Source organism: Lucilia cuprina, chromosome 3, assembly GCF_022045245.1.
Source record: "Lucilia cuprina isolate Lc7/37 chromosome 3, ASM2204524v1, whole genome shotgun sequence".
NCBI classification, from domain to species: domain Eukaryota; kingdom Metazoa; phylum Arthropoda; class Insecta; order Diptera; family Calliphoridae; genus Lucilia; species Lucilia cuprina.
Window position 1 is genome coordinate 42,329,833 of NC_060951.1, and position 23,261 is coordinate 42,353,093.

General features: G+C 30.0%; 1 long non-coding RNA gene across 1 annotated transcript in view; it reads left to right on the plus strand.

Annotated features, from left to right (window-relative positions):
• The window catches only part of LOC124418815, a 49,756-nt gene that overhangs the window by 10,391 nt on the left and 16,104 nt on the right, over positions 1-23,261 (plus strand). The window contains exon 2 of the long non-coding RNA XR_006940236.1: positions 766-797. This is a non-coding gene — a long non-coding RNA (uncharacterized LOC124418815). The remainder of the gene's footprint in view (positions 1-765; positions 798-23,261) is intronic.

A 23,261-nucleotide genomic window follows, 5' to 3' on the forward strand; every position in this document is an offset into this window, starting at 1 on the left:
CTAGTTCAGTTCTAGTTCAGTTCTAGTTCAGTTCTAGTTCAGTTCTAGTTCAGTTCTAGTTCAGTTCTAGTTCAGTTCTAGTTCAGCTCAGGTTCAGTTCTAGTTCAGCTCAGGTTCAGTTCTAGTTCAGCTCAGGTTCAGTGATAGTTTAGTTTTAGGATAGTTATAGATCAGCTGTGGTTCAGTTCTAGTGTAGTTCTTGTTTAATTCTAATTCATCAGCTTAAAGTCACAACATGGTCGGGTTTGATTATTTTAATTTTTAATTTCAAGTTTAAATTTTAAGTAATGAAGATCCATCAGGAATTTATATATTTTATTTTTGGAATATCTTATAAAATACGTCTAAAGTTAAATTAAGCCAAATGTAGTATATTTTAATATTTATTTCATTTTAAACCTGAAACTTAAAAATGTTTTATTAAAAGTATTATTATAAAATAATTAATCCATCTTAATTCATAATAATTATTGTTGCATAAATAACGCTCATTAGTATATTATTTTATATATAATTATTTTTTTTCTCCATTTAGCCATTATATCCAGCTAATATACGCTCTTCTAATAATTAATTTTTGTTCATATTTTATTTGAATTTTGAGTCCTTGAAAAATAATTTAATTTAATTACGTGCGAACATAAAACGAATCATTAATTTTACGTAATACAATACACTACAACAATAGCAAGAATTATGTGTTTTGTAATAGATAGTAAATAATTTATTTGATTTTGACCAGTTTTTTTTTTTTTTTTGTTACAGAAGTAATAACACTAACTAGGAAAAAATAAAACGTATGTATATAACAAATACTTATAATTAGTATACAATGGTTTACCACAATACAATAATTAACTATTTGTTATTGTATAAAGGACATACATACTTTCATATTTTTGCATGCAATTATGACAATGACTAATTTATTTACATATGTATGTCGAAGAGTGTGTAAGTTTTAAACAATAAACTTACATATGCAGTTTAATTCAATTTTGTGTGTGTGTGTATGAGTGTACGTGCATTATTTTGTCACGTTTTGTTTTATAGAATAGTATATGGATACCTGTGTGTGATGGCTGAATGAATGCTGCACTTGCAGTGATAGTTGTTCAATTTAAGTCAAAATGGTTGACACAATGTATTCGCTTTATTTACACATGAATAGAATAGACACTGTGTACAATTTTGTTGGATAGGAGAACAAATTATTTTTTTAATTTTGATGATACACTTACAATACTTATGGTATGACTGGCAGATTTGTGTTGTTCTTGCTCTGTTTTGTAGTTTTGAAATAAGCGAACTAAGTACAAGAACAATATCATGAATTCCAGGAAAGACACAGAAAAACTGATAGTTTTTGGCCTCATGTCTTTTAATTTCCTTCATATTATCAATATATGTTTTTTATGTAGAATATAAAACAACTCCGTTTTTGTATTTTGAAAAATTTCAAGAAACAAGATTTTTGTGGCGGTTTCTATTTATTCAAAAACTACAAAAAAAGTTTGAATGTTCATATCTTTGAGAGTTTATATCGGATTTTGTTGATTTAAAATACAATCTAATACTATGGCTGTGCTCTTTTATTCTAATGTTTATATTTAAAAGTTCGATATTGTACATTTTTTATGGAAGTGCACTTTTTGAATGCATTTTTCAAATCGTTCTTCCTGCTTAATTTTTTTTTAAGTGCATTAATCGATTTTTCAAAGCGTTTAGATTTTTTAAAATGTTTTTTGGGAAATTGTTAAATATTATTGATTTTGTATTCATTAAATAAAATTTTAAACTGCTTAAAGTACATTACTGATCAGAATTGGAATGCAAATATAAATTCGATACCTTTTATTTTATACTTTTTTGTTTTTTGTAGTTTTAGAACAAATTAAAATCGCCATAAAACTCGCGTTTTTTGGTAGTTTTTAAGATTTCAGAGTTGTGGTACTCACAAGAGACCTAATAAACTCTTTTAGAAGGATCCTATAGCAGATTCGATTAAGCTTTTTTAAAAGACTAAATTACTTTTGAGAAGTTGGATGCTTAAAATCAAAAACAAGTTCTTTATAAAGTTCGGATGAACCCATGAAAATGTTTATGGAATAGAAATGTTCAGTGTTGTACAATATTTATATACAACAATATATTTTTGGTATGGCAGGCTGGAATAGGCTGTTAATATGTACATATGTTTATACCGCAAAATATGAGTTTAAAATGTTTGTATTTTTATTTTATATTAACACAAAAAGTCATATAAAGTATAAAGAAAAATCTTTAATATTCATAGATATATTCAGTAATTATACTTTCCTTCCCAGATACTGTTTCATTTATCAAAAAAAGACACAAACACATACAGTGGCCGATTTCTTAAACATCATCAATAGCTGGTATTGTTTGTGTTACGAATAGCTAATGAGTTTGCTAATGCATTTTGTTTAGAGCGTTTTGTAAAATTTCTATTGCACCTGGACCCTATTGGACAATAACCAAAGTAAATGATAATGATGAGGCTATTGATGATGACTACGACGACAACGTTGACGAGCATGACAATGTCTGATATAATGTTTGTGTATGTTTCAGCATGCATATACATGTTTGTGTGTGACTGACGGCCATGTTGGTTGACTGGTCATGTAGATGGTGTTTTTGTCGTATTTATATGCAAATATTCTATATTCCCTACCCTTAGTACAAACAGTATTCAATAGATGACGATGATGATGATGATGACAGGAGTTACTCTTTTGTAATAGTCAATGGTCATTTAGGTTTGTGCATGAATTCATAAATTCATACAATTGTTGATTTATCTATAGAATATGACTAGAGGAGTAATAATGTTGGTTGGTTAGTTGGGCATGAATGAATTTTTACTTGTTAATTTGTGTACGTACGTATGTATGTCGGATAGTTTTGTTGGTGTCTGAACTTAAACAAGTGTTGCAATTAGCCAGGTTATTGTTTAGTTTTTCTTTATAAAAATCATGTTTTGAATTTAATTTGTATCTTTTATAAAGAGTTTAAAAATGTTTATTTCAAGAGTAGATGTGTATATGGTATAGCACGATTTAAAACAATTATTTATTTTACCTGACGTATAAGTAATACAATTTTTATTGATTTGATATACATAGAGAAAAATTCATATTAAGTATACGTACCAGTGTTTACCAAATATGTATGTATAATAAATAAGGGTTACTGATTTATGGCAATAATGTTGTTTAACAAAATTTAATATTTTTTAAACAACTAACAAAGAACTTAGTTGTTACTAATGACTTACAATTTAAGCTTATTTGAAATAAAAACTAAATTTTTATTAAAAAAACTGTTACTTTTGACTTATGTTGCTTTTTCCTTAACAGATCCTTATATATACATATGTTGTTTTTCTTTTTCAAATAAATGAATTTAATTTTCTCCCAGCATATTGAATTCTTCTTTAATTTGTTTTCCTATAAACATAGAGAAAAACAGTTTGTGAACTTCAGCAAAAAAAAAAGTTGTTCATATTTAGTTTGTTTGTTAGTTATTGTATTTTATAGTTCATTTTATGCAGTTTTATATTTGTTTAGGTATTAATTAAACAAACCATAAATAAACAAAAACAAATTCATACTTCAGTAAATACAAAATTGTAAAAACAACAAAACAAAAATGCATGTGTTTATTTGCTAGTAAATATAAAAAGTATGTGTCTCGTTTATACAAATATATTTATATATACATATTATGTGTTTTTAAAAGTATGTATGTGACTTTTTATGATTCTGTAGGTGTTTATGTATATGTTTTAACATTTTTTAGCATGAATTTCAACAATGACCATTACTTCCGAAACTTAAATGAAAACTTTTCAAATTGAATTCGTTAGAGTTCCTGCTTGGAGGCAATTTCGGTTAAATGGGCCTAAAGAATATGTTAATTTTTTGCCCTACTAGTTTGTAAACCTTCAAAAATATTTTAGTTCCTTAAGTCACATACATGACGCTTCGTTTAGGATACAGAACGTCAAATTTCTAAATGACTTTGTCTTACCAGATTGGTCATAAGTTATTTGTGAATTTTGTATTTGTTATACATGTTCAGCCTTGTCCGTCCCCTTTTCACTTTTTTTCCGTTTGAGGATTCCATGTTTAAGGTTACCATTAGAAAATCTTCCTTATTGATCTGTTAAATACTAAAGTTTTTTTTATGACAATGAGGTACTAAATTACTAAATAGAAATATTAATTAAAGCCTCGTAAATTTCTTAGCTATGGTATAGATTCAATAAAAACTTCACTGACAAAGAGTATATATTCTACATGCGCTTTTTTTCTTAATGGAAGAAATTATCTTCCATATTCTGTAAATTAAAGAAAAGTAAATTAGGTCAGCTGATGAGCTACTGGTAAGAGTGATAAAACCTTTAAACTTACCATAAAATCTGACAGATCATCTTATAAGCTCAGCCATCTCATCTAACCCAGCAAAAATAAAACAAGTACTTCCATCATCACTTTAAAATTAGAACTTAGTGAAGGGATGTTTATTGACATCCAAAGAAGCGAAAAAAATCCATAAATATCAAATCTATAAAACTACAATTTCACTTCCTAACAACTTCCAAAAAAAAAGAACATAAAATTACTTACTGAGAATGACTTCAGAGGTATTGAATTTGGAATCGAATAAAAAGACATCCATCCCTCCTGTTAAAATCATAACTTCGTCAGGTCTGTTATTCTATGGAGCAAAGTCTACTTCTTTTTAATATCTTTGGAAGTTCTTCTTATGCTGAGAAGTTTATCACCAACACTACCAAACTAGTAAACCGTTCTTTTTTAGTAAAGATGAAGTAGTGGCATCCGGTAAGTTAATGGATGTAGTGTTCTAGTCTGGTAGAGCGGAGGTTGTAGGTTCGATTCCTACATGAGGCTCTGATCAAAAGCGTACAACAGGTTTGATTGAGTCCCAGGTGTATTTAATTGTATTTAATGTATATACACCATATTTTTAAACTAACTAAGAAGTAGTGGCCTCCGGTAAATAGGTGGTTAGAGTTCTAGTCTGGTACACCGAAAGTGGTAGGTATCGAACCAGAGCGTACAACAGGTCCGATAGAGGCGGATCGCCGAAGTATTCGTTACCATAGTGTGATTCTGATTCAAGAGAAGGTATCAACGAACCTTTATAATGAAATCCTACCATGAAAATCAAGCTATAAAACATCTCATATAAAGTTATTACATATTGTTATGAGTTACTTTTAACTTAAATTTTATTATCAATATATGGGGCCCTATTACATTTTCCCCAAAATACTCTCTCAATGTTTAAATATTTCTCCTGTTTTTTTTTTTTGTAGAAAAATCACTTCGATATGAATGTTAGTTTGGTAATAGAGCAAACTAATTACGATTATTTTTAACTTGATTTTTTCTCTATATGCTTCTGTTGTTATTATTATTGTTTTTATTTCAGGTAATAACAATTTTCCAAACAACTTTACATAAACTTTAGTTCTATGTCTGTCCTTTTTTTGTGTATGTTATAAAACAATCTATTCTTGTCTTTCATTTACTACTGTCCAGCAGTTGTGTAATGAGTCTATGGATCCAAAGTATTTCTTCAATTACACATGTAATTTTTTTTATTGACAGGAAGTTATATATTATAACCCTTCTCTGCAATATTGAGAGGAGAATTATTTTTATTTTGTAACTCCATGTAACCTAATAATTCACTTAACACTCTCTAGGTAATCTAGCAAGGAGATTTTTCTTTTCTCTTACTTACCTTTAAAGATAATAATTAAATCCTAAGAGTAGTAGCCGGTTAGGCAAACACCACTTAATTGTTACAACCAGTCGGAACTGCTGGGTGCAGCAGCAATTTTAGCAACAACTACATACAACTTAAAATTTCATAAAAACAACAAAAAACATAAAGAAATTTTCATAGTTTTACCAGTAGCTATAGTCCCTTAGACTATTACATATTAGACCTGTCCCTGATAACTTAAAAATTATAAAAATTATATAATAATAAAAATTGCAACTTGAATAAATTACAAAAAACTTCTGGAAAAGGGTTCGTAGGCATGAAAGATTGAGTCCGGCTGGCTCACATAGTAGTGATGGTTCTTAACCCGTTTTGTGCTACGCGTAATCATATAACCTTCTCATCATGCCAGAGATTATACTACTAAAGAGAAGGCAAATATTAAATAAAATGCAAATTATCAATTAAATAAGACATGGTAAGATCTACACCATGTAGGGTATCATTGTTCCCTCCCCTGTCTTTACACCTTGACAACTAAAATACCCTGAATTTGATAAAGTTGTCCCTAGAAATACATAATTTATATTATTAAGCGAAATAGTCCATTGTTGTTGTTATTCCCAAAAAAGAATTAAACTAGTGTGATCTCATGTTTACAAATTCAAACAAAAAAAAGTAATTTATTGATCATAATAGAAAATAGGTAAAAAGAATAAAACAATAATAAGAATAAGAAAGAAAATATAGATAATTCACAATTTCTTTTTACATGTTTATGCACTGAGCGCAGAAAGCTTACTATTTTAATAAGTAAAAAAAAAGTAAACAATAATAATTAAAAAGCAATGAAAAAGGTAAAGGGGACAAAATTGAATCGGACTGGACTGGACGGAATTAGAATATAATTATTATGTTTTTAATGAGAACTTACATATTATGAATATGATATTACTTACAAAATTTATGTTTTGGATAGAGATGTTTTAATTTATGTCGTTCCGATTGTTGGGCCCATCAATGCAGGAATATATTCGACGTGGAGAACATGCTGTTGTAACTTTAGAAATTTTGTAAATAATACATACTTTAGTGTAGATTAGATATTAAGATTATATACTATTACACTCTGAGAAATAATTTCATTAATTTATGTAAAGTTTTAACATTTTACTAAAAGTTTGTGTTTAGTGTAATGTTTTAAATAATTTTAGTTCAAATTAGAAATTTAAGTTTAGATTTAAATTAGGATAATAAAAATGTAGTTTAATTGAAAATTTTTTAGGTAGTAAATTTTTACAATATAACTTTAAACAATGTAACTTTTATATAATAGTAAAAATAGTAAATGTGTATGTATATGATTTTCTTGAAAATATTAACAGTATAAAATTATTTACAAATTAAATGGATTCATTTTCATACTATTAATAGGCATTTTAGATTATTGAGTTTAGTATAATTTCAACAATTTAGTTCATAAATTTTAACGAAAATATTTAAAAATTATTTACAGAATATTTAATTATTTTGTAAAATAGATAATAATTTTGGTAATTAGCAATATGAATGGGTTTAAAGAATTGACATGTGAAGCTTATGTAATGTACATCATACGTGTCTTTAAAAGTTAGGTTAGGTCCAAAATGTGATTCAAAGATTAGCGTTAAATCCGCATTGATAACACCACGTTGAAATAGAGATCACAAGGCCACAATTTTTCTAACCATTAGAAACTATTAGATTCCTCAAATCAATGCGTCTTAGACGATGGTTTGGTAACTTCCTTTAGCAAATTGGCACAATTATTGTATAGTGGGTCTTGGAACCCAATTATGTTGAATTCTTATTGGCTTTTATATATTCTAGAATTGACCACTTTCAAGAATTAACTCTAAATATTGTTCTTAACTTATAACTTTTAAAACTTTTGGGTTTTTTCCACAGTTAAAATTACTTTATGAAAACTTCCGATTTTTAATCTTTACTCCACAACAGGCTTTTTGTAAGTGACCTTATATTAAATGTCAAACGAATTTCGTAAGATTTTAACAAGAGCTTTTTATTATATGTGCCAAAAATTAGTGAATGTAAAAGAAATAGACTAATTATTCTTTAACATCATTAATAATGAATTGATTATCTGTCTGCATAAAAGAGACAAAAAATATTAATAATGGAAAAAATATATATCAAAATCGGAGAGATGTAAGTTTGCGTACACACACAAACATACTAGAGTACCTCATACGTAGATAAATAAAATATATTGCATGCTACACATTTGGGAAAGAATGCTAATTACCATTATGAATTTTTAACATAAATGTAATTAAAAAAAATCGTTTCAAAACTGCTTCATTTTTCTTTAATAATAAAGGAAAATGAACAGGAATAGATTTTATCCTCTTAATTATAGATCTATTATGAGTTTTTATTTAGGAAAATAACTAGGGGAAGTAGAATTCCAATAGCAATTTTTATTATTACATGTTACTAATGGATATAGTGTGGCACGACCCTCGTAAGCCGGGCAAAATTATGTCTTAATATCTGCTGCATGGAATTTCCCTATATATTTGCCATTTAGGTCTTCCAGGTCATATAACGCATTACCTATTTTATCCCGTATTTTACATTTCAAATATTTGGGCATGAATTTTTTGTTTATCTTTTTGGATTGGTCACTGAGTACATGGTTTCTTCTATATACAATCTGTCCCTTATGAAAATTGATTGGTCTTGTTCTTAAATTGTACTTTCTACTAGACTTTTCATGAGCTTCATTCAAATTACTTCTAACTTTGTCTCTAATTTTGTTTAAATTGTCACAGTTCTCCAATACACCAACATCTTCTCCTTCCATGCAACCAAGCTTGTCCAAGATATCATAAGTGCTACCATGCTGGATCATATTCTGACCGAAAGTCGCGAAATATGGTGAGCATTTTATAGAGGAGTGATAATCACTTCTTAAGATGGAAAGAACTTGTGGGATGTATTTATCCCAATTACTGTGATCTTTGTGATCAGCTAGAAAATTACGAATTTTAGTAATGATTTCGCGATTCGCTCGCTCTGAGGCATTTTCTTGCGGTGCGTAGAATCCCGTAGTGATATGCTTAATGCCATACATTTTCATGAAATCTTTCATTTCATGTGATACAAATTGCTTTGCGTTATCACTATGGATATATCTTGGGACACCGAAGGTTGGGAAAATCTCCTGCTGAAAATATAATATTATATTTGCTGATGTTGCACATTTGAGGGCTTTTAAGAAGAGAAATTTTGTTAAGTGGTCGAGGCATATGAAAATAATGGAATTTTTTGCTTTAGTGAGAGGGTAAGGTCCCAAAAAATCACAATAAAGTCTCTCAAAGGGCCTGTATGTTGGATGCTGGTTACCCATTGGAGGCTTAGAAATAATATTGTTGGATTTTATGATCTTACATGTATCGCAATTCTGAATATAGCTTTTGACATCTTTCGACCATAGTTGGCCAAAAATATTTTTGTCTAACTCTAGCCAAAGTTTTCAGAAATCCGCCATGACATGCAACTACAGAACTATGGGCAGCTTCAATTATGCTTTTGGATAATGTTTTGGGAACCCAAAGACGCCAAAGATTTTCCTCTTCTCCAACAGATCCTGTTCTAAATTTTACCCTTTTATAAACTAAATTGTCCATTATGCAAACGTCAGGTAATGACTCCTTATTTTCATCGACAGTTTTTCTCAGATTCTGATATTCTTCATTATAAAATTCCGAGGAATTTAGGTCTACTTCCAGTGGCATATCTGTAAGCGACAATTCGTCTGTATCCAATCGAGATAAGCAATCAGGGACTACATTCAAGGAACCCTTTCTGTGCTCTATAGTGAAGTCATACCTTTGCAACTTTAGACTCCAGCGGGCCAGTCTTCCACTTAAGTCTTTTTGAGACATAAGCCATTTAAGTGAAGAATGGTCCGTCAGAATTCGAAAAGGCAAGCCTTCTATATAGGGTCGAAATTTGTTTACACATACAACTGCAGCCATGCATTCTAGCTCTGTAACTGTGTAGTTCTTTTGAGCTTTGTTTAATTTCTGGGAAACAAATGATATAGGATGTTCCATGCCGAAATCATCATACTGAAAAAGTACTCCGCCAACTCCAACCCTTGAAGCATCGCACTGAATTATAAATTCCCTTTTAAAATCTGGCTGGGCCAAAACAGGGGCCGTAGAAAGGGACTTTTTCAACTTTTCAAAAGCTATTTTCGCTTCCTCGGATAGGGTAAAGGGTTTTTGTGACTTCCTGAGGCAGTCAGTTAAAGGAGCAGATAAATCCGAAAAATTGCTTACAAACGACCTATACCAGTTCGCCATTCCGATGAATCTACGAACTTGTTTGGGACTTTTTGGCAAAGGAAACTTTTCTATTGAACTAACTTTCTCTGGGTCTACTTTAAGGCAGCCATTCCCAACAATGTAGCCCAGGTAACGAATTTCGGTCTGGCAAAACTTACTTTTTCCGACATTTATTGTCAGCTTTGCCCTTTTCAAACATGACGCGACTTCAGCCAAAAGTTTTATGTGCGACTCGAAGTCTGAGCTGCACACTAACAAATCATCTAAATAGATGAAAACATTTTCCCTTAACCTTGATGGAATCACCTTATCCATAAGGCGACTCATGGTTTGAGGCCCATTACAAAGCCCGAATGGCATAAACTTGTATTGAAATAGAGGCTTGCCTGGCACTACAAAGGCCGTTTTCTCTTTCGAGCTTTCGGTAAGCCTTATTTGGAGGAATGCATCCTTGAGGTCAATACCGCTAATAAAATATGTGTCCTTAAGTCTGCTCAATAAACCATTTATATGAGGTAATGGATACGAGTCCTTCTTTGTAACAGCATTAAGCTTCCTCGAATCTATACACAATCGTACCTTTCCAGGTTTTCTCACCAAAACTGCAGGTGAGCACCATGGAGAGTTAGATTCTTCTATTACACCCATATTAAGCAGTCTTTCTATCTCTCTAAATGCTTCCTCTTGACGTGGAGGTGATAATGGGTAATGCCTAGACTTAATTGGAACTGCATCACCAGTGTCGATGTTATGTTCCAATAAATCTGTGCACCCGAGACCTAGTTTTTCGAAGGATGGAAATTGTAAAATGGTCTTTTCTAGAATAAGTTGTTGTTCGGAAGAAAGCTTATGGAATTTAACGTCAGTGTCGAAATCAGTTGGTTGAGATGATTCTGCTTCAATAGCAGATACTGTTGGAAAGATGTCGGGAGCCAAAGCGAACTCTTGCCAGAAATTTATGCCTAGATACACTTCCTGATTTAATGATGGAACTAAATAAAATTCTATATTACGTGTTACGTTCTTGAAAAATACTGGCAACAGACAAAAACCCACGACTTCCTGTTTTGAGCCATTTGCTGTTTTTAAAGAAGATTTTAGTGGTTTATAAGAAATTCTGTTTGTTTCCAAGAAGGAGAGACAATTTTTCCCCAAGACGGAAACATTTGCCCCTGAATCCAACAACCCTATTAAATCCGTTTGAAAAACTTTAATTTTTGCAAATGGTCTGTTATCAGGACCATGAATGATTGTTGATTCAAGAATTTTACGTACTAGTTTTCGTTTTTTGAAACGTTGTCTACATTTTTGTATTCTTAGTGAGGGTTTTCTATTCGAAGCCAGATTTTTGGTTGTAGTGTTAAATACATTAGATTTATAAGTGTGTGGACAGTTTGAAATGTCATAGTCAGAAGAGTTTTGAAAAGATTCAGAATTCAATTTAAACTCGGGGTAGGGTGAACAGGACGAGTGTCCCCGGTAGCCATTTCGCCCGTTTTCTGGTTTCCCTGCCTTGCTAATCCATGTTTATTTGGACATTTAGGGGTAAGTACTCCCTTTAGCCCACACTTAAAACAGAAGGCTTTTCGTATTTCTTCAGGACAATAAATATATGAATGTCCTAAGGACATACAGTTCCAACACTGTATTTGTGAGTAATCGTTCTGATTTCGTTTTCTTGATAAATGAATTGCTTCTAATTGGGGGTCGTTATCTTCTAATTCGTTATCTTCACAAATAGAACTTTCAAGCTCACTGACATTACGATTTGATACTAGGTTGGGATTTTGAAATTTGTTATCCCTAAGTACTTTTTCTGCTCTACGAGCAATGTCCCTGAAGTCATTCATAGACCTTGCTTCAGAGTTAAAAAGCAAAAATCTGAGATTAGAATTAACATTTCTTTTCACAATATCAATTAAAGTACTATCAGGAAGAGGTGTACGTAGTCTAGAATTCATTGAAATAATAGCAGTATGAAAATCATCGTACACTTCTTTGTATTGTTGTTTTCTTAATGAGATTTTTAATATTATATCGTGGTCAGACTCTAAATGACCAAACTCTCTAGTAAGAGCACTGCAAAGAATAGGATACGAAACATCACGATTTTGCTTAGTGTAGAGCCAGTACCACTGCTCAGCTTTGCCAGCTAAAAGAACATGAAAATTTGATAAAATATGCTCGTCCGAGCATTTTGCTCTTGAGCGCAATGTATCCACTTTAAAAAGAAAATCTGATACTGAACCAGAACCGTCATATGAAATTTTCCATTTTTCTAACTTGACGTTCGATTCCCCATTAAATGTGGTTTTTGTTTGAAAGTCCATTGAATGATTTGCTTGTGGATTGGGATTTGTATTCATATTGAAATTTAGCAAATTCGGATCAACAAAGTTGTTTGATAAGTCTGGTGGTCTAAATGGGATAGAAGTATTCGTATTTCCTATTTGAGAAATGCTTTCTCTGATTGAAATTAATTCCCTCCTAAACTCTTCCCTGGTATTTTTCATAGTTTGCTCCATGAGAGCTATTAAAGAATCCATAGGTGTGTCTCTATTTGCTTCAGAATTAATAGGATTAGAGGTTTGTTGAGAGTTATTATTTGAAACAGATGGATAATCAGATTGTACCATATTTGCATTCTGAGAAGAATTTAGGTTGTTGGTATCCATGACTTGAGTGTGTTGTATGTTTTGATTTGTTGAAGTACTTTTAGAGTTTTGAGGGGTTTGAACCTTTGGTTTTGTGCCTGTTGATCTAACAGGAGAGTGAACAACTCGTGGTTTTGGATTGCTTGTGGAATCTTGTAAATCTATGGAGATGTTATTGCGAGATGCAGACAGACTTCTTCGACTACCTCTTACAAACGAACTATTATGCAAACCTCTAGAACTTCTCGTATTCATAACGACAATTAACAACAACTGTAGCCTAATATGACAAATTGAATTTCTAAAAGAAATTACGGCCAAAATTTTAATAATAAGGACTGTGAGATATTAGAAAATTCTTCTTTTTATATAAATGAATATATTCCTATCTTTAAGATCAGACCTTAAAATGTTAAGAAAATTGAAAAATATTAAAAAAAAATAAATTTAAAGTTATTAGATTAATATAAGGGTTTCTTTTTATCATGTAAATTCTTTTGGGAACAACAACTTTTATTGAAATAATTCGCAAAATAATATAGACATATATTACATAACTTTCTCTTTATATACAATAAATTAGCAACGAAAATAGCCTTCCATAGGCTTTATTTACGGATCTAATTTTTCTTTACAAAACTGTCAATTTATAAGGACGTTCCTTAGTCATAATTCTCAAAGAATCCGAATTATACAATTAACAATTTTTTTACAGATATCTGGTGCAACGAAAAAAACAAGTTTAACAGTTTATAATTTCGGACTTCCAGATATGAAATACGCTGTTAATACTGAAATTTAAAATGTTATTGGTGCAGCTTGAAAAAGAGTTTTACCATCTCGATTTTTCCAGGACTTCCAAATTCATTGCTCTTTATGAGTTCACCAAATAGATTTGGAAATAGTGCAACATAAAAAACGTCCACGGTTAATATACTATATAGATATAAGTAAAGTACACGGAGTATAACTCTGAGTTGAGTTGGTGGCATTTAAATGTATGCATAAAAATTAAATTAAAACACCATAAATGCAAACTTTGCAGAAAGTTTAACACAGAAGTAGAAAAAATAATAAAAGAAAAAAAAATGGCAAAACAGCAACACAAAGACGAAATGTTTAAACATGAAGAAACAAGCAGGTGTAAAAATGGCAACACATTTTATGTGGACGTGTAAAAGTTTGAGGGCATAAGTAGTTGAGATGTATGTGTAGATGGACTGGAATGAGACCAACTATGTAAAATAATTAAAATAATGTAAAAACTGATTTTAAGCGTTTTATTTGCTTTTAATTTATATCTTATAATTTTAGAGAAAAACGGACATTCATGTTTTAACTCAAAAAATCTATTTTGGTATGAATACAAGTGATCACAGATTTAGCTTGTTTTTGCTCTATCTCTTATAGTTTTCGAGAAAAATGGACCTTAATGTTTTCATTAAAAAATCCATTTTTGATGAAAAATACAAGTGATCACAGATTTCAATTGTTTTTGCTCTATCTATTATGGTTCACGAGAAAAATGTACTTTTATGTTTTCATTAAAAAATTCATTATTTTTTCTTTATCTCTTATGGTTTTCGAGAAAAAAGGACTTTTATATTTTTACTCAAGAAATCCATTTTTGATGGGAGATAAAAGTGATCACGGTTTTCGCTTGTTTTGGCTCTATCTTTTATAGTTTTCGAGAAAAACGGATTTTCATGTTTTCATTAAGAAATCCATTTTTGATGAAAAATACAAGTGATCACAGATTTCGCTTGTTTTTGCTCTATCTCTTATGGTTTTCGGGAAAAATGGACTTTTATGTTTTCACTCAAAAAATCCATTCTTTTTTCTCTATCTCTTATGGTTATCGAGAAAAACGGACTTTTATGTTATCACTCAAAAAATCCATTTTTAATGGAAAATACAAGTGATCACAGATTACGCCTGTTTTTGCTCTATCTCTTATGGTTTTCGAGAAAAACGGACTTTTATGTTTTTACTCAAAAAAATCAATTTTGATGGAAATACAAGTGATCAAAGATTTCACTTCTTTTTTTGATGGAAATACAAGTGATCAAAGATTTCACTTCTTTTTTCTCTATCTCTTATAGTTTTCGAGAAAAATGTAATTTTATGTTTTCATTAAAAAATCCATTTTTGATGAAAAATAAAAGTGATCACAGATTTCACTTCTTTTTTCTCTATCTCTTATGGTTTTCAAGAAAAACGGACTTTTATGTTTTCACTCAAGAAATCCACTTTTAATTTTTACGGTTTTCGAAAAAACGGACTTTTAGGTTTTCACTCAATAAATCCATTTTTGATGGGAAAACATGTGATCACAGATTTCGTTTGTTTCTTGTTTTCGAGAAAAATGGACTTTTATGATTTCACACAAAAAAATCAATTTTTGATGGAAATACACACATCACATATTTCACTTCTTTTTTCTCTATCTCTTAAAGTTTTCTAAAAAAATGTACTTTTATGTTTTCATTAAAAAATCCATTCTTTTTTCTCTATCTCTTATGGATTTCGAGAAAAGCGGACTTTTATGTTTTCAGTCAAAAAATCCATTTTTAATGGAAAATACAAGTGACCACAGATTACGCTTGTTTTTGCTCTATCTCTTATGGTTTTCGAGAAAAACGGACTTTTATGTTTTTACTCAAAAAATCCATTTTTGATAAGAAAAACAAGTGATCACAGATTACGCTTGTTTTTAATTTTTCTCTTATGGTTTTTGAGAAAAACGGACTTTTATGTTTTCACTCAAGAAGTCTATTTTTGATGGAAAATACAAGTGATCGCAGATTTCACTAGTTTTGCTCTATCTCTAATGGTTTTCGAGAAAAACGGACTTTTATCTTTTCACTCAAAGAATCCATTTTTGATGAGAAATGCAAGTGATTACAGATTTCGCTTGCATTTGCTCTATCTCTTAAAGTTTGCGAGAAAAATGGATTTTTATGTTTTCATTAAAAAATCCATTCTTTTTTCTTTATCTCTTATGGTTTTCGAGAAAAAACGGACTTTTATGTTTTCACTCAATAAATTTATTTTTGATGGGAAAAACAAGTGATCACAGATTACGCTTGCGTTTGCTCTATCTCTTATAGTTTTCGAAAAAACAGATTTTTATGTTTTCACTCAAAAAATCCATTTTAATGGAAAATACAAATGAGCACAGGCTCGCTTGTTTTTGCTCCATCTCTTATAGTTTTCGAGAAAAACGGACCTTTATGTTTTCAATCAAAAATTGATGGAATATGCAAGTGATCACAGATTTCGCTTGTTTTTGCTCTATCTCTTATAGTTTTCGAGAAAAACGGTCTTTTATGTTTTCACTCAAAAAATCCAAATTTTGATGGAAAATACAAGTGATCACAGATTTCGCTTGTTTTTGCTCTATCTCTTATGGTTTTCTTTTTATGTTTTCACTCAAAAAATCTATTTTTGATGCGAAATACAAGTGATCACAGATTTCGCTTGTTTTTGCTCTATCTCTTAAAGTTTTCGAGAAAAATGGACTTTTATGTTTTCACTCGAAAAATCCATTTTTAATGGAAAATACAAATGATCACAGATTACGCTTGTTTTTGCTCTATATCATATAGTTTTCGAGAAAAACGAACTTTTATGTTTTCACTCAAAAAATCCATCTTCGATGCGAAAAACAAGTGATCACAGATTTTACTTGTTTTTGCTCTATCTCTTATAGTTTTCGAGAAAAATGGACTCTTATGTTTTCACTCAATAAATCTATTATTAATGGAAAATACAAGTGATCACATATTACGCTTGTTTTTGCTTTATCTTTTATAGTTTTCGAGAAAAATGCGCTTTTATGTTTTCACCCAAAAAATCCATTTTTGATGGGAAACACAAGTGAGCACAGATTACACTTGTTTTTGCTCTATCTCTTAGAGTTTTCGAAAAAAACGGACTTTTATGTTTTCACTCAAAAAATCAATTTTTGATGGGAAATACAAGTGATCACAGATTTCGCTTGTTTTTGCTCTATCTCTTATAGTTTTCGAGAAAAACGGACTTTTATGTTTTCACCCAAAAAATCCATTTTCGATGGGAAAAACAAGTGATCACAGATTTCACTTGTTTTTGCTCTATCTCTTATAGTTTTCGAGAAAAACGGACTTTTATGTTTTCACCCAAGAAATACATTTTTGATGGGAAATACAAGTGTTCACAGATTTCACTTGTTTTTGCTCTATCTCTTATAGCTTTCGAGAAAAATGGACTTTCATGTTTTCATTCAAAAAATCAATTTTTAATGGAAAATACAAGTGATCACATATTACGCTTGTTTTTGCTCTATCTCTTATAGTTTTCGAGAAAAATGGGCTTTTATGTTTTCACTCAAAAAATCCATTTTTGATGGGAAACACAAGTGATCACAGATTTCACTTGTTTTTGCTCTATCTCTTATAGTTTTCGAGAAAAACGGACTTTTATGTTTTCACCCAAAAAATGCATTTTTGATGTGAAACACAATCACAGATTTCACTTGTTTTTGCTCTATCTCTTATTGTTTTGAGAAAAACGAACTTTTATGTTTTCACCCAAAAAATCCATTTTTGATGGTGAATACAAGTGATCACAGATTACCCTTGTTTTTGCTCTATCTCTTACAGTTTTCGAAAAAAAACGGATTTTAATGTTTTCACTCAAAAAAAAAAAAAAAAAAAAACTTTTTTAGTGGAAAATACAAATGAGCACAGATTCGCTTGTTTTTGCTCTATCTCTTATAGATTTCGAGAAAAATGGACTTTTATGTTTTCACTCAAAAAATCCATTTTTGATGGAAAATACAAGTGATCACAGATTTCGCTTGTTTTTGCTCTATGTCTTATAGTTTTCGAGAAAAACGGACTTTTATGTTTTCACTCAAAAAATCCAAATTTTGATGGAAAATACAAGTGATCACAGATTTCGCTTGTTTTTGCTCTATCTCTTATGGTTTTCGAGAAAAACGGACTTTTATGTTTTCTCTCAAAAAATGCATTTTTGATGGGAAATACAAGTGATCACAGATTTCGCTTGTTTTTGCACTATCTCTTATAGTTTTCGAGAAAAACGGACTTTTATGTTTTCACTCAAAAAAAAAAAAAAAAAATTTTTTGATTGGAAATACAGGTGATAACAGATTTCACTTGTTTTTTCCTATCTCTTATAGTTTTTGAGAAAACCGGACTTTTATGTTTTCACTCAAAAAAAAAAAAAAAAAAATCAATTTTTGATGGAAATACAAGTGATAACAGATTTTACTTGTTTTTGCTCTATCTCTTATAGCTTTCGAGAAAAAGGGGCTTTTATGTTTTCACTCAAAAAATCCATTTTCGATGGAAAAAACAAGTGATCACAGATTTCACTTGTTTTTGCTCTATCTTTTATAGTTTTCGAAAAAAACGGACTTTTATGTTTTCACCCAAAAAATCCATTTTCGATGGGAAAAACAAGTGATCACAGATTACGCTTGTTTTTGCTCTATCTCTTATAATTTTCGAGAAAAACGGACTTTTATGTTTTCACTCAAAAATCCATTTTTAATGGAAAATACAAGTGATCACAGATTACGCTTGTTTTTGCTTAATCTCTTACAGTTTTCGAGAAAAACGGACTTTTATGTTTTCTCTCAAAAAATCCATTTTTGATGGGAAATACAAGTGATCACAGATTACGCTTGTTTTTGCTCTATCTCTTATTGTTTTCGAGAAAAATGGACTTTTATGTTTTCACTCAAAAAATCCATTTTTGATTGGAAATACAGGTGATCACAGATTTCGCTTGTTTTTGCTCTATCTCTTATAGTTTTCGAGAGAATTGGGCTTTTAGTTTTCACTCAAAAAATCCATTTTCGATGGGGAAAACAAGTGATCACAGATTTTACTTGTTTTTGCTCTATCTCTTATAGTTTTCGAGAAAAACGGACTTTTATGTTTTCACCCAAAAAATCCAATTTTAATGGAAAATACAAGTGATCACAGATTTCGATGTGAAAAACAAGTGATCACAAATTTTACTTGTTTTTGCTCTATCTCTTATAGTTTTCGAGAAAAACGGACTTTTATGTATTCCCCATCAAAATGCATTTTTGATGGGGAATACAAGTGATCACAGATTTCACTTGTTTTTGCTCTATCTCTTATAGTTTTCGAGAAAAATGGACTTTTGTGTTTTCACTCAAAAAATCCATTTTCGATGGGAAAAACGAGTGATCACAGATTACGCTTGTTTATGCTCTATCTCTAACAGTTTTCGAGAAAAATGGATTTTTATGTTTTCACTCAAAAAATCCATTTTCAATGGGAAAAACAGATTTCACTTGTTTTTGCTCTATCTCTTATAGTTTTCGAGAAAAACGGACTTTTATGTTTTCACTTAAAAATCCATTTTTAATGGAAAATACAAGTGATCACAGATTACGCTTGTTTTTGCTCTATCTCTTATAGTTTACGAGAAAAACGGACTTTTATGTTTTCACCCAAAAAATCCATTTTTGATGGGAAATACAAGAAATCACAGATTTCACTTGTTTTTGCTCTATCTCTTATAGTTTTCGAGAAAAATGGACTTTTATGTATTCACTCAAAAAATCCATTTTCGATGGGAAAAACAGGTGATCACACTCAAAAAATCCATTTTCGATGGGAAAAATGAGTGATCACAGATTACGCTTGTTTTTGCTCTATCTCTTATAGTTTTCGAGAAAAATGGGATTTTATGTTTTCACTCAAAAAATCCATTTTCAATGGGAAAAACAAGTGATCACAGGTTTCACTTGTTTTTGCTCTATCTCTTATAGTTTTCGAGAAAAATGGGCTTTTATGTTTTCACTCAAAATATACATTTTAAATGGGAAAAACAAGTGATCACAGATTTCACTTGTTTTTGCTCTATCTCTTATAGTTTTTGAGAAAAACGGACTTTTATGTTTTCACTCAAAAAATCCATTTTCGATGGGAAAAACAGATTTCACTTGTTTTTGCTCTATCTCTTATAGTTTTCGAGAAAAACGGACTTTTATGTTTTCACTTAAAAATCCATTTTTAATGGAAAATACAAGTGATCACAGATTACGCTTGTTTTTGCTCTATCTCTTATAGTTTACGAGAAAAACGGACTTTTATGTTTTCACCCAAAAAATCCATTTTTGATGGGAAATACAAGTGATCACAGATTTTGTTTGTTTTTGCTCTATCTCTTATCGTTTTTCGAGAAAAACGCCTTTTATGTTTCAACCCAAAAAAATCCATTTTTGATGGGAAATACAAGTGATCACAGATTTCGCTTGTTTTTGCTCTATCTCTTATAGTTTTCGAGAAAAATGGACTTTTATGTTTCCACTCAAAAAATCCATTTTTAATGGAAAATACAAGTGATCACAAATTTCGCTTGTTTTTGCTCTATCTCTTATGGTTTTCGAGAAAAACGGACTTTTATGTTTTCACCTAAAAAATCCATTTTTGATGGGAAATACAAGTCATAACAGATTTCACTTGTTTTTTCCTACCTCTTATAGTTTTTGAGAAAAACGGACTTTTATGTTTTCACAAAAAAAAAAAAACTAATTTTTGATGGGAAATACAAGTGATAGCAGATTTCACTCGTTTTTGCTCTATCTCTTATAGTTCTCAAAAAAATGGGCTTTTATGTTTTCATTCAAAAAATAGGATTTTTTATGTTTTCACCCAAAAAATCCATTTTTGATGGGAAACACAAGTAATCACATATTACGCTTGTTTTTGCTCTATCTCTTATAGTTTTCGAGAAAAACGGACTTTTATGTTTTCACTCAAATAATCCATTTTTGATGGGAAATACTGCTCTATCTCTTATAGTTTTCGAGAAAAATGGACTTTTATGTTTTCACTCGAAAACCTATTTTTAATGGAGAATACAAGTGATCTCATATTACGCTTGTGATCACAGATTACGCTTGTTTTTGCTCCATCTCTTATAGTTTTCGAGAAAGACGGACTTTTATGTTTTCACTCAAAAAATCCATTTTTAATGGAAAATACAAGTGATCACAGATTTCGCTTGTTTTTGCTCTATCTTTTATAGTTTTCGAGAAAATCTATAAAACTATCTCTTATAGATTTTGAGAAAAACGGACTTTTATGTTTTCACTCAAAAAAATCAATTTTTGATGGAAATACAAGTGATCACAGATTTTACTTGTTTTTGCTCTATCTCTTATAGTTTTCAAGAAAAACGGACTTTTATGTTTTCACTCAAAAAATCTATTTTCTATGGGAAAATCAAGTGATCACAGATTACGCTTGTTTTTGCTCTATCTCTTATAGCTTTCGAGAAAAATGGGCTTTTATCTTTTCACTCAAAAAATCCATTTTCGATGGGAAAAACAAGTGATCACAGATTTTACTTGTTTTTGCTCTATCTCTTATAGTTTTCGAGAAAAATAGACTTTTATGTTTTCACTCAAAAATCCATTTTTAATGGAAAATACAAGTGATCACAGATTACGCTTGTTTTTGCTCTATCTCTTATAGTTTTCGAGAAAAACGGACTTTTATGTTTTTACTCAAAAAATCCATTTTTAATGGAAATAGTTTTCGAGAAAAACGGACTTTTATGTTTTCATCTAAAAAATCCAATTTTTATGAAAAATAAAAGTGATCACAGATTTCAATTGTTTTTGCTCTATGTCTTATAGTTTTCGAGATAAATGGACTTTTATGTTTTCACTCAAAAAATCCATTTTCGAGAAAAGCGGACTTTTATGTTTTCACTCAAAAAATCCATTATTAATGGAAAATACAAGTGATCACGGATTTCGCTTGTTTTTGCTCTATCTTTTATAGTTTTCGAGAAAATCTATAAAACTATCTCTTATAGATTTTGAGAAAAACGGACTTTTATGTTTTCACTCAAAAAATCCATTTTAGATTGGAAATACAAGTGATCACAGATTTCGCTTGTTTTTGCTCTATCTCTTATAGTTTTCGAGAAAAACGGACTTTTATGTTTTCACTCAAAAAATCCATTTTTAATGGGAAATACAAGTGATCACATATTACGCTTGTTTTTGCTCTATCTCTTATAGTTTTCGAGAAAAACGGACTTTTATGTTTTCATTAAAAAAATCCATTTTTAATGGGAAATACAAGTGATCACATATTTCACTTGTTTTTGCTCTATTTCTTATAGTTTTCGAGGAAAAATGGTATTAGTGATTATAATTCATTAGAGTATCAGAACGTATGAGTATTATTGAAAAACATATTAATTTGAAAATATTAATAATACGCCTACAAATAATATTTTGTTTGTTTAAAAGTTTTCTTGTCACAACTAATGCAGTTGGTCCCATTTAACAAGTACAATAGTCCCATTCTTTTCCAAAAATAGAAAGAGTAAATAATATAAAAATTCAACAATTTCTACTTTATAAAATTAATGCTTTATACCTTTAACCGGAAGTTGTGTAAAGTACAATCAGTTTAACGACAAGAATACATAGAGTGTAAAAATGAAAATGTGTTTTTGAGTTTAATATTTAAAATGTATGTGTTTGTATATATAAGCGAGAGTTCAGTGTATTTGTAAGTTTATGGTGACTTGTTGTGTTTCGCACACATATACACATATAAGGATATATAACAATATTTCTTTTTGTCATTTATTGTTTAAAAAAGCAAAAAAAAAAAAAAAAAATAAGGAAAAAAAGGAATACATTTAACTTTATTTTATACTGTTGTCCACTGAAGCCCAAACGTATACGTACGTAAATATACACATATACATATTTGAAACATACTCTCTTAAATTGTTAATTGAATTTCTGTACAAGTGTAGTGTAAGCAATTTACCACAAACCATATTATCATCATTTATGCTTTACTTTACACGAATACTTCTACGAATATTCATGTAGATGTAGGTTTAATAGTAATTTGTATATTAATTTGTATATGTTCGAATGTATATATTTTGGGTTATTTTACCGTATCAAAGTAATTTTGTTACTAGCATAAATATTTTCTTTATTTGATTCTTCAAGTTCTTTAGTTTTTTTTTTAATATATGCTATGCCACTATTGTGGTAGAATGTATTATCACTTTGTGATAGTATTTGCTACAGAATTCTTTTTCGTGTAGTCTTTGTATTCAGTTAACTTTTTCTGCTTTACAAAAATACATATCTTAAGGTAAATCGTAGTGATTATATAACGCCTTTTTAATTTAATTTTATGCACATACAGAGGCATTCAATGTCAAGTCAAATTTTTATATTTTTCAAATAAAAATAAAGAATATTCTCAAAAAATCGTTCTTTCACCATTGAAGCTCGATTTTCTGGATATTTTTAATTATTATACCCTTCACCTTCGTGAGAAGGGTATATATAAGTTTGTCATTCCGTTTGTAATTTCTATAATATAATTAACTTCCGACCCTATAAAGTATACATATTCTGGATCCTTATAGATAG